The following is a 12,814-nucleotide window of genomic DNA, read 5'->3' as shown; positions in this document are numbered from 1 at the left end:
AGACAAGAAAACAAGGGCAGTATTCCAGAGTCAAAAGTGCCCTTTCTCCTCTCAGTGTACGTTATAATTGACATAAATGTCTTGTGCGCCCACGCCCACATGGTCCCTCCACAATGCCGCGGCATTCATCTCAGCAAGAACAACGAGGCATATTGTCCTTTGGATTCAAGTGTGGATGTTTTTCTTGAATGAAGCTTTAAAGCATAGACTAAGCATTTCCTTATCTAGAGTAACCATCAAGCAGGGTTGCAAGATGGGATTCAGATAAGGTAGGAGGGAAATTAATGCTCCCATGTAGCCATTGCAGTAGAAAATAGTAAAAAACAGAGATTATAAATACATGTTAATTCAGCAAATAGAGGGTTTTTGTTATCCAGCTGTATTATAATTGTGTGGTGAATTATAGGAATGCTGAGTCAAAATGAATGTGAAGTATGTACCATAAGAAATAAGTAGAAAATATAGGCAATCTCTATCCATTAAGAGTAACTGTATAGGAAGAAGAAAAGCTACTGGATGTGCAAAAATGTACTTCTGTTCAGATGAATGGGTCTACAGAGAGCCATACGTTTGTACTTTACAGGGTATCTCGACATGTAAACGTGCACTTTAAAAACCATCCACCTTTGTGATATATGCGCTTTATCTTTATTATTGTGAACACGTATGGAATGTGCAGAATTGAGAACATGTGGCAGCCATCCATTTTATCAGAAACCGCAGACAGAGAGGCTATCTGTGGCTAAAATGGCAGCCACCATGCAGGTGCAATGATGTTTTACATTCAATTTACGTTACAAGTTACCAAGACAAATTGCAGTTCATTCACTGCATAGCGTTTGATAGTAGTGATTCTCACTCTAAACCAAAGGTTGTGGCAAAGCAACCTTACATGGCCTCTGTAAATTACATGAAGTGAAAATAACATGGAATCTAAAAAACTGCCCCACAGTGGACACAGTTATATGAGAAAGGATAAGCACTCTGCCAACGCCACTGAGAAGACATCCAGTCACAAAAAAAAAAAAAAAAAAAAACATGAACAGGATTTCTGAGAATTCAGATTGTTTTATTTTGACAATGTGGTTTGGGTTCTTGTGTGGAGAGGCAGCACAGAGAGATCTGTTCATGTAACTCCCACTTGATCTGGAGAGGCCAGAGACACTGAGCTGCCTCTCCAGACATTACTCATGTCCAACACTAACACACTTATCTGACAAGACGGCTGCTGCAGAATCAGATATGTGACTGACTCAAATATGAATCAGATTTTCATCAAGCCAGCTCTAAGGCTTGGAACCAAGAAACACTATAAAGGAAGGCCAATTTCCCGTTTATACTGCTGTTCTTAAGTCTTATTCATCCATTCATTAACAGATCTGAGTTGCAGTTGATACTGATTACAGAGGTAGAAGGTAAAGTAAGGACATGGTTGCTGTAGATGAAAGCATTACAGGAAAGCCCTCCGGTTAAACAGATGATCTCTACGTTTGACTGCTCAATGCTAAATGCAACCCACATTCTGAGAGTCAGAGTTCATAATAGTACCTCCATGAGGTAGAAAGCCTGCCATTTAATTGCTAGCTGCCTTTTAACATCCTAAAGGCATGATAACACCGGAGGGAAGAGGAGGTTGCGGGTTCAGCTGCCGGATGATTTTAATCTAAGATATTTACCAGATAGTCTTGTAAAAAAAAAAGACCAAGAGTCTACATCCATGGCTGTGTGAGGCTGCACTTAGACACAGTGGTGCCTTGAGCTAAATTATATTGTCTGCATGGCGATATGCTCACATCGACAATGTGAACATACTGACGTTAGCATGTTCATTGTCTTTGCTGAGTGTGCTAGCGTGCTAGAAAAGTGAATTTTCAACCTGATAATGGTGCTAGATGAAAGGTTTGGGGACCAACAAAGTCATGTTTGTTCATTGTCTGTGAACAATGAAGGTTTTCATGGTGATCTGATAGTTGTCAAAATCCCACAATTTCAACCTCACGGAAGCTCTAGAGGAAAAGTTAGGATCCATCGTCAGATGATCATAAGCATCTGTTCAAATTTTCACCGCAATTAATCCAATTGTGTTGAGACGAAGTGTTGGACTGACCAAACAGCCAACATTGCATTGTCATGCAGCTAGCTTGGCCAGAAACATAAAAATAAGATACATGACAGTAAACCATCTGAGTAATAAAGCTTCTTTTTTCACAACAGAGAAAAATCCAGAGCTCAAAGCAGAACAGAGAGAGGACAAAACATTTGGAGAACTTAAACCCCAGATATTGCTGTCAGGAGCTTCCTGTTTCCTATGCAGTCAGTCTGACAGTCTGATTTCTCGTGCCGAGACTTTCACCCAAAACTCACCTCAAAGTTTATCTCTCCTGACCAATTTGTTCATACATTCAATTGCTTCCTTCCCCTCGCCCTTGAACATCAAGTCAGTCTTCCATTCCCTGGCCTCTCTTCACCCTGAAATCTCCTCCCCTCCTCACCCTCATCCATCTCTCCCTGCCAGTCTTTTGTCCCACAGTTTGCCTTGGGCCTCAAAAACTGCAGAGCCCGTCCAGACTGAAAGTTTTTCCACATGCAGAACTGGGGCATCTGGATAGTTCTGCAGGAACGCTCCACATTTATTTCCCATTAGCAGTAATTGAGGGGTAAACAGTGGGCTTTTCTCTGTTTAGATCCATTTGTACCATAGATGGTTGGAACATCAGTGGAAGCAAGAAAAATCTTTTCCTTTCCCCCTTTTCTTGCATTGGTAATCCTGAAATTTCTCATTCATTTTGAATGTTTTTATTGGTGTTTCTGTCCTGCACTTCCAAACATGAGCAGTCCATCACGACGAGCGAGTGATGCTGTTCCACATCTTTCATGTGGTTTTTCTGAGTTTACCTTCTGTGGTACTTTTTTAGAAATATTTCAACTACTGTTCGGTGGATGGCCAAGACACTCAGTAGAGACATTCACATCCTCCTCAGGATTTGTTATAACTTCATTGGCTTTTCATCTAGCAGCGTCATCGGGTAAAAATTTGAATCTGTCCAATAACGCTGATGTTTGGCCAGATATACGTATGCAAAACTAATGACATTCCCATCAGCCTCAGCTATACTCTGAATTCAGTGTTATTACGAAAATGTAATAGCATGCTACTAAGCTAAGATGTTGAACATTGTGTCAGCTAATCTTCAGGGTATAAGCATTGCTGCTGCAAGAATGCTGCCTTACTACCATTAGTATTTAGCTCAAAGCACTGCTGTGCATGAGTTTAGCACTAACGCTAACCGCTAGCCTCTTCTTCTGGAATTTTACAACTGGAATCATAAGATGCAGTGAACCAGAGTGCTACAGACCTGCATAACACCAGGTGTTGATAACATTTGCACAGCATGGATTTTATTACTATAGCTTCATCAATCAATCAATTACTTTTCAGGCATTTAATAACAGTAAATCAAAAGAATGTCAGTCTGTCAGGACGGCGTTGACCTCACAGGGCAGCAGCGCATTAAGCTTGATTAAGAAGCAGGAATTCATCGTGCCCTATTTGAGATGTGTGAAGTATCCCTCCAGCCTCAGCAAATGACGGGATAATGAGGAATGGGACAAACTTCCTCTGGAAAACTGGAAAGCTTCCTACAGGCAGCAGCAGCAGCACTAAATAGCTCTGACAAGGGGTCACATTTCTCACTGCAGTCAAATCAGAAGGGCTCCAAGGTATGAATTATGCTGGCTGATCTGTCTCCTCCACAGATTAACTTCATTATTTATGGTTGGCTAATCTAAGCAGTGAAGAAAAGAAACGGTCGGAGCCAGAGCACACCTGGTGATTTCAATAAAATGTTTTTTGTAGGTGAAAGGGTAATTAAAAAAGAGTGAGGAGTTATACTGTTAACACTTTACCTCTACTGGAATAAAATACTTTTTGAAAGAAGTATCTGGAAGACTGTGGGTTCTAGGGGGAAAACAAAGTTAGTTGTTTGGTTTATGAGCATCAATTATAGGTCATTGCACAGAAATCCCTTAATTTACTATCACGATTTTAACCGACAGCACAGACATATTCAAGGTCAGCGCACTCAAAGGCACATACGGACAAAGATCAACAGTGACACATGAATTTGTCATATTCAGGCGGCGGTAAAATACAGAATGACGGTTTACAATGTGTTCCATCGAAGCCTGCTGAGGAGTCTGCTAAGGCACTCAGCACCAGTAATGACCAAATCCCGTGGGCAACCCTGGAGCGCTTTCCACAAACATTGGCAACAGCGGTGCCGTGCCACACTCTCACACTAAATCCTCTGCCTCCAGGAGAGAGGAGAGAAATGAGACATCCACTCGCTTTTGGAAAATGAGACAACCACTCGAACAAAATGATGACTATCATCACTGCAGGAGTTCTCTTGAAGTTGAACTAGTCTATGAAGAAAGTACTCCCTCACTGCAATATAGAAAGCAGTAATTTTGCTTTTAAGTTTGAAGTCTTCACTTCCAAAGTGTAGTAAGGTTTGCTTATCGAAACAAGAGAATTTCACTTGGGCAAAACAGGATTTATGTGGTTTCATTTAGTGAAGTTTTGTACGTATGCAGCATTAGTCTTTTCCTCAAGCAAGCTCGCTATTTATGTATGGTTAGATGGCCAAATACATGGCTTTATCTTAAAAGGTAAGTCTGACGTTATTTTCTGTTCGCTCGCTCATTCTGGGAACACATTAACAAAATAAAGATCAAAACATCCATTTACTAGTCTGCGGAGCTATTTTGTGAAAATTTGGCCGTGAAGTTGACATTATGTGCCACACTGAGGTCATGTGATGAGACACGAGTCATCTGTATTCACCATATGAGGACTGTGAAATGCCTTTTAGCTTAGATTATTTCACATATGTGCGAGAAGTACAATGTTCATTCTAACTCTCTCAATACTTTCTGGTTTTCCTAACCTGTTTGTAACAATCATCCTTGAGCCCATTTGTTCCAATGAAGACATACATCTTTAAAAACTGGTCACAACTGGTCACAAAGTCCCCAAAGTCTAGCATTAAGCTTTGTTTTTGGTCTCTACCAACCCCTAGAGAGAAGAATTTGGCTCCTCTTAAGCTCCTACATCCTCCACTGTTCACCAGCTAGTTGCTAACTTTGCCTGTCTCCCATTTGGTGGAGGTCAGTCAGTGTATGGTGGGTTTTTATCAGAACTTTCTCACAGAATACAGCTGCCTGCTTTGGCTGGAAGCACATTAATGAGAGCAGAAAGACTGAACCAAAACAATGAAACTGCAGACCAGAAAACCAAAACAATAAGATGAAAGATGTGAAAAGCTCTGCAGAGCTCAGGTTTGTCCCTTTTCACATGACGCAGTCATTCTGTCTATCAATCATGTAAAAATATCAGTCAATGCATCTTTAAGTTTTCATTTTGATGGATAAACATTGTTTTGCAAGTGTTCTCAAAAAGTCGTGGCAGACGAAAACAGTCGAACTAAATGTGCTGCATTCAGGGGTACACTGAGAAAGAAATACACCCCTAGATATATGGTGCTTTGTTGTGATTGGCCAGTGAGCCCAGACCCGGAACATGCACTTGAATGGTAAAGAGATAGACTGGGACGGTAAAGTTTTTACCAGCCGCCCGGCCACCAGCCCCCCGGCCACCAGTGTGGCAGCCTAATGGGATTTGTTCTTGTATGCCAGATGGTCAATACACCGCTGGCTGTATTTATGGACTGAATAATGCGGATTTGTAGTTCTCACAATAAAACTTGTGGTAACGCCTCCTCCCAACCAAAGGGGATGTGTCACTCAAACGGTCCTCCTTGCAGTAAACCAATCAGTCATACAGTGTGCCGCAGGCCAGGAAACAGCGTGGTGCCTCACAGCGTTATGACAGCAGTCTCAGTGAAAAACAGACTGCTTGCTCTCTCAAATAAAACGATCAGCTGGAAAATGGTCAACACAGCAGTAAAAACCCACAGAGAGAAACGCAGCATTAAAACAAGCTTGAACACACTGACTGCCATGGTGGCTGCATCCCTCCCTCCCCCTACAAGGCTATCATTATCCACTTAATTTCATCCACCCGGGGTCGGTATAATGGCCACGTTGAAAATCCCTTATCGAGCAGAAATTCAGACTGAATCACAAATCATGTGAGTCCTAAAGTATCAAGTCAGTGAAACAAAAGAGGAATGACTTTTTTTAAAGGGAAAAATTGAGAAAAGAGAAGGAGAAGCGAAGAGAGAGATGCAGCAGAGCGGAGCAGCAGACTTACAGCTCGGTATTTAGTGGCCACCTCATTCTTTTCCTCGTTAAGCTGGGTGTTCTGCTCCTCTAGCTCGCGGACCTTGGAGAGGAGTCGGTCACTCTGCTCTATGGCTCTCCTCAGCTCCTCTCTCTCCCTCATCCCTGCCTGCTGTGTATGAATGTGCTGCTGCAGCGACAGAGACCCGATCTGGAGCAACACTCACACACACACACGCACAGATATTCACACATGCACATACGATATTTCAGCTTGGCTGGCTGATCTCGGAGTCTCTCACTTTTGTTCACTTCTGTCTGGAGTCTGCACTGTACTCTCCCCTGTCTCCTCCATCAACTTCACACACACATACAGACACACACACTAACACTCTGTCAAAGTGCTTTGTCCTCTAAAAGACATTCACATGCATGTATGAATACACACACGTGTGCTCACATTCCCTCCCCTCTCTCCAGACTGGCCTCCTGCTGGCCTTCTTTCACTAAAACCATGTCAAACTTTCTTTCTGCATTGCTGCATTGCTACTGAGTGGTCCGAAGCCATAGAGGAAAACTAAGTTTGCAGTCTTCAGCCTGGCCAGGTAGATAAGATAGTAGATAGTGCACGGGAGGACATGTAACTGGAAACAGCTGCCTGCTGTGCCTGGAAATGAAATCAATGAGGGTGATGAAAGCGAACCACATAGCAAGCTAGAGTTGCAAGCCGTAACACCAAACACAATGAACTTAAACATGCTAAATTTCTCTGTAGAGCTGAACAAAACTGCAGTTAAGAGTTAATTCTCTGTGGCCCCATTCATATGTAAACGTGGTTTCCTCTTGTGGCACCTGTTGAAAGCACCAACATGGCCCCCTTTGCTTATAGTTATTATACTGTACTAGCGCATAATTATTGATGTAACATGGCACCTTAATTATGAAAGGGCAAACAGGACCAACACTTGCTTTTTGATTATGTATTTTACTGCAAACAAACCCTTAATAGACGGCGGCGGGTTGGCAAATAGGAAAAGGCACGTAATGCAGAGACATTTAAACAACAGACCTTCCTTCCTAAAAACACAGCCGTATAGGTCATCTATGCATCTATACATTAAAACTGGCTGTCTAATGTTGTGCCACCAAGGCAGCTCTGATCCACCAAAGCGTGGACACCACAGGGCCTCCGGGGGTGTCCTGTGGTGCCTGGCACCAGGGCATTGGTGGCAGATCCTTTGGACACTATCCTGGGTACTGTGGCGAGGTGGGGAATCTATGGATCAGACTTCTGGCAGATGCTTAAATGACCTATTCTGTTGTATGTAAGGGTGCGTTGTTAAAAAAAAAAAATCATGAATGGCAGTTTTTAAAGTCATCTTAATACAGTTGTCCTTAATCTAAAACTTCTTTAGCATTTCTTGTGCAGTTACCTCCACCACTCTGACGCCTCAAGACAGTTAAAGCAAAGGCTATAAACTGTCAGTGCTCTGTCACCCAGACCTGATCACTCCATGGTACAGAGGCCAAAGCTCAAAGGCAGAGTTCAGCCAGCAGCGTTCGGCTGATCAGAGGCAGACGTAAATAATGTAAAGATGCTGTTGGTATGTGAGCTGCACTTTATTGTGGTCAGAGCCAGTCGGAGTCCTTCCTATCAGCAGTACCTCACCAGTCGACCAGATCGCATAGAAACAGACACACAAGCTAAACAGACATCTGTCAACCCCTGACAGACTGATGTAAACACAAGAATGCTCTGTGCACAGTGGGACATTAACCAGTCTCAAGTTTTATGGTGGAATTCATCTCAATACAAAATAAAATAAGAAGCTATACTATACTATATATCAGTCTACCTGATATAAGCTAACTGTTGCGTAACGTCTGAGAACAAGAACTATTCATAGTCAACAGCACATAACAAACAACACATAAAGCCACACAACCAATAATCATGTGACAAATAGAATTCATAAAATCAATTACGGGAGTCGTTCACACAGCAGGTAATAAAGCTTTAAAAAGGGGGATGAAAGAATCGAGCTCGAGGGCAGTTTGCAGTTCAATCCACTAAGATAGTGGGGATTTATAGATGAATATTATGACATGATTACTCCTTTGTTGCTATATTAACTATATAAGGTGACAATATGTCAATGTTGTGTTTCAAAGTTCCTTCAAGTATCACTAGTAGACCAAAAGAATCAGTTAATGCCTGACAGAGTTCAGCTGCACTGAACTCTTCACATTACAAGGCTTTGCAGTGACCATAAACACGCAAATGTAATACATTTTACACAGCAAGCAACCGACCGTGATCTAAACGCACCATCCAAAGCAATTAACATGTCTTGCAGAGAGCAACTGTCTATTGCATGCATTTACACTCCACGCCACGTTCAATCAGCCTTCTTTTAGTTCTCTCCACACCTAACAAGATTCTACAAGTAAGCTTGGCTTTACTTCCAAAGCAAAATGACAAAATCTAGTTTCCTTCCTCGGAAAAACAGATGTGAGCTGATTTTCCACAGAGAGTTCTGAAAAAGAAGAAGTTTGAAAGGGAGAGCTGTGTTACAGGAGGACACACACACACACACACACACACACACACACACACACACACACACACAGAAAAACCTGTTGCTGCTTGAGCACCGGTTTCTGTGCCATTGGAAAAGAGCCGTCATTAGCTGAGCTCTGTGAAACCTGACAGTGAGTTTACCTCTCAAACCTGACAACCTGGACAGTTTGTCAGTGGGGAAATTAGACAGGGAAATGTGGTATCATCTTTCTTAAGTGCGCGGCGGTAATTGCCATGTTGTCCAAATACAATTTAGGACATGTGCGTTTTTAACTGCCATGAGGATTTGCCTGCTGACACACCTGAACTTCCTTTGCCTATAGTCAGTTTAAACACACAGCATATTCGCCTGTCAGTGCAGGATTTACCCTCGCACTCAACATCAATCTGCACACTGATGCCAAGAAAGCAGAGGAAGATAACTGGGACGCCTCAATGGTTCACCTTTAGCATGATCACAGGGCTCAACCGCTTAAGCCAGCGCCATTGTTGAGAATGCACATATTAAATGCTCTCTTTGTTGCAGCACAATCCCTTTTTCGCATTGATGAATGGGAGTTACAAGCAAAGCTTTCCTGTTTTGACTTGAAGTTCGGAGGTGTTTGTCCGATCAAACCTGCAGAGCAAAGCAGACACTGCACCTCTCCTCCCAGTAAAACAAACTTTCCAACTGTCCGCCTGATTCACGGCTCTGTAAAACCTGTTTTTAGTGAGTTTGAAATATGAGGGTTTTTTTTTTTTTAAAACATTTTTCCTAAATGCAGCAATGCAGTAATTTCTCAAGAAACCCTCTCTTCCTCTGATTCCTGACATTCCTAGTCTAAGTGGATGTAACTGGGATATTAATCCCATGATCTCCATTCTTTTATTTGAACAGCTGTTCGGGACTTCAACTCCTTTTCACACCTGCTACTGTAGGCTACCCACTCAAGTCCTTGAACGATGTCGGCTACCAGTGTACAAATCCCACACAGTGCCTACACCACACAAATATGCAACAAGCTCAACAACTTTTGAACAAAGAAATGAAAACGTAACGCAAATACAACCTTAAGCCTTGCAAAGGCTGGATTCTGGTTCAAAGCTTTGTTTACTGTCTTGATACTTACAAAGTTGCAAACTGACACTTTTTTTGGCAAGCTGCACATTCCCCACATGCAGGAGTTCTGCATGCGCCACCTACAGGAAAGCACTAGTACCAACATGCACATGTGTACATGGTGCCACCTACAAGCAAAGAAAGTAAAAATTACTGCAAGTTTAACAAATGTGATACGCGCAGCAAGAACTGTAAGCTAACTTTAGCTGCTGTTGTAGCTGTTTGTGTTTAAGGTTTGACATTTAAATGCCTGGTCACACAAGAAAGTGACAGAGATGTTTGTCTGATCAATCATAGGTGGTGCGAGAAGCTTGGTGACACGGCGGTTTTTCACAGGGCTAGCTGGCAAATCACTGTAGCGAATGAGCTAACTGCTAATAAGAAGCCAACTGGGAACATGGTTGTGTTAGACAGTCACAAGAGCTTTCCAAGCAAGCTGGCCTGCTCATCAAAAGGCATCACAGTGAAGATGGTTAGATCCTGTTCAGTAGCCCCAATTGCATATCAAACATCACAAATGTGAACTCGACGTGGCAGATTTGCACAGACTTATACCAACTTTGCCACTGCAAACCGCCCATTTCCATTTCTGTACCATGGGATTAACACAAAGCTTTCAGGTTTAGTTTTATATTCATTTATTATAACAATTTTGCTTTTGTCCAAAGTAAATGTTTCCTACAGAAAAAAAGAATAAACTACTGCTCCAGCACACATTTCATTAGGTGACACAATTGCAGTGGCTGTTCCTTTCTTAGCCTGTAGATGGCACACTTTAGCATGTCAGCATCTGCTGGTCAAAACACCCATTACTTTTCCTGCCTGTAGGTGCGCACACTCGAGGTTGAGAATTGAGGTCTGAAACTGGCTGGACCTGGACCTGATGGGTTCACCGCGTGAGTTATGTGTGTTCCTCTTTCTGTTCAGTTACTTGTGTGCATTTGTACAGGGGAGTGCCCATACTGTATAGGATAACTTCAAACTGTAGTGTGCAAACTGCTCCCAGCTGAATGGACTGCAGGGTGAAGCCTGGCCTCTGGCTGAACTCTGGATCCAGGTCATGGAGGACGGCACAGCGAGCCTTTGATCACTGAAGCACCTCACAGTTCACTTACACTCATGTGGTCGACTGGCTGCAGGTCAGGTACGATAGCGGCAGCTTATGAATCATATCAATGACATGACTGTTGTCCGGTAATTGCACTGGAGAGATAATGACATTATAAGTTGTCTTCAGTGCCAGTTATTGTCCTGACAGTGCTGATTGAAATACCTGACATAGCTGGACTGCAGTACAAGTAGATTACAGACAACACTGACTGTGGTTATGCTGAACCGAACAAACACACACAAAAGGTTCAAAGTATTTTCTCTGACTCCTGAAAACACTCAAGTGCAATAATGACCCACATGCATCATCATCAAAGGACTACACGACACAGCTTTTCATGTCTTTGTTGGCTAACCCAGCTGTGTGCATGTGTGTGTGCTGCATGTGTGTGCAGGTGTGAAACAAGAACAAGAAATCAAACCAGCATCTCCTGAAAGCGCCATCACGGTCTGCAGCGGAGAGACGGTGGTTGACATCACAGAGTCGTACATCATAGATAGACAGATAGCAAGAAACATGCCATATACCGCAGGGAGCTAGACACATACACTGGCTTGTCATTGGATACTGGATTTCGATGAAAAATGGGACAACAGTGAGTGGATTGGAGGTTATTGCAGGAGCTGTTCCCAACATTTTTTAGGAGGTGTAACTAACCAGTATGTTACAACAAAAAGGAAAGACTACACAAAAGGCTAAGAAATATGCAAATATGTCTTGTTTGCCAACGATCATCTTGTGATCCCTTGAGCAGCTGCATTAGTAAGATTAAACCCACGATGGATTTCTAAGGAGAGCCAGCGGTTCCTTTAGTTCCCATGACGGTCTGAATCTAACATTTAAATTCCAAGAAAACACTGAATTCTTGGAATGTTTGGCATGAAAACTGTACCACGTTCAATACTAATACAAAATATAGATGGTATTTGATACTTTTCTTATTTTCCGTGTCCTTAATATTTTCCGTTTTCCTGCCAAAACTGACATGAATCCAGTGCTTCTCTCTAAACATATTCTCCTTATCGCTTACTTGTTTTATTTCTGAGATTTCAATTGCACAAAAATGTGAAAGTTGCTCAAAGACCACCCTTAAGGATGACCCCCCCAACCCTCCACATGCCATATAGACACATATGACCACTTGTGATCATGTGAAAAAATATGACACCTGAGATATCTGCATGAGCAAACTCAATCTGCTGATGAAGACCAAATGAGATGAAGAAGTGGCTCAAAGGTCAAAAACTACTATTCAGGAGGTCAGTGACGGGTTGTATCTGGTTTGTGGCGGGCACAGGGCGACCCTCATGGATGCAGTTTTCCTCTGAGCTGTGCTTCGTATATGTTTGCAAGTAGATGCAATTTACTGCTGTAGCCTGTCTGATGCTTGTCTGTGTTTGCATTCCTCTGTTGTGTGTGTGTGTGTGTGTGTGTGTGTGTGAGAGAGAGAGAGAGAGAGAGAAAACAGAGATGAGTGTGTGGCATTAGCAACCCTTTAGGACTGATTTTCTAACAGCTGAAACTATGGAATACTCATGCAGAAACCATAATGTCAGAAAAGATACTGCATTTCACTGCACCAACCACATACAGTACAAACACATGATCCTACACACTCTGACGCCCCCTGTTGAAACAGAGGCGAGGGCCTGCAGTGAGGAGGAGCCCCATGCTGAGGAACACAGTGACAAAACAGGCTGACGGAGCCAGGAAGAAGCTAAAAAATAAAGATGGAGCTAGGTAAGAGAAGGAGTGAACGGAGGGAGAAACAAGAAACATT

General features: G+C 42.6%; 1 protein-coding gene across 1 annotated transcript in view; it reads right to left on the bottom strand.

The window, feature by feature from the left end:
- The window catches only part of LOC143338941 (putative uncharacterized protein MYH16), a 44,827-nt gene that overhangs the window by 31,763 nt on the left and 250 nt on the right, over positions 1-12,814 (bottom strand). The window lies entirely within an intron of this gene.

The sequence above is a fragment of the Chaetodon auriga genome, chromosome 20, assembly GCF_051107435.1.
Source record: "Chaetodon auriga isolate fChaAug3 chromosome 20, fChaAug3.hap1, whole genome shotgun sequence".
NCBI classification, from domain to species: Eukaryota; Metazoa; Chordata; class Actinopteri; order Chaetodontiformes; family Chaetodontidae; genus Chaetodon; species Chaetodon auriga.
The sequence above is the reverse complement of the archived record's forward strand: the minus strand, read 5'-3'. Positions and strand labels throughout refer to the sequence as shown.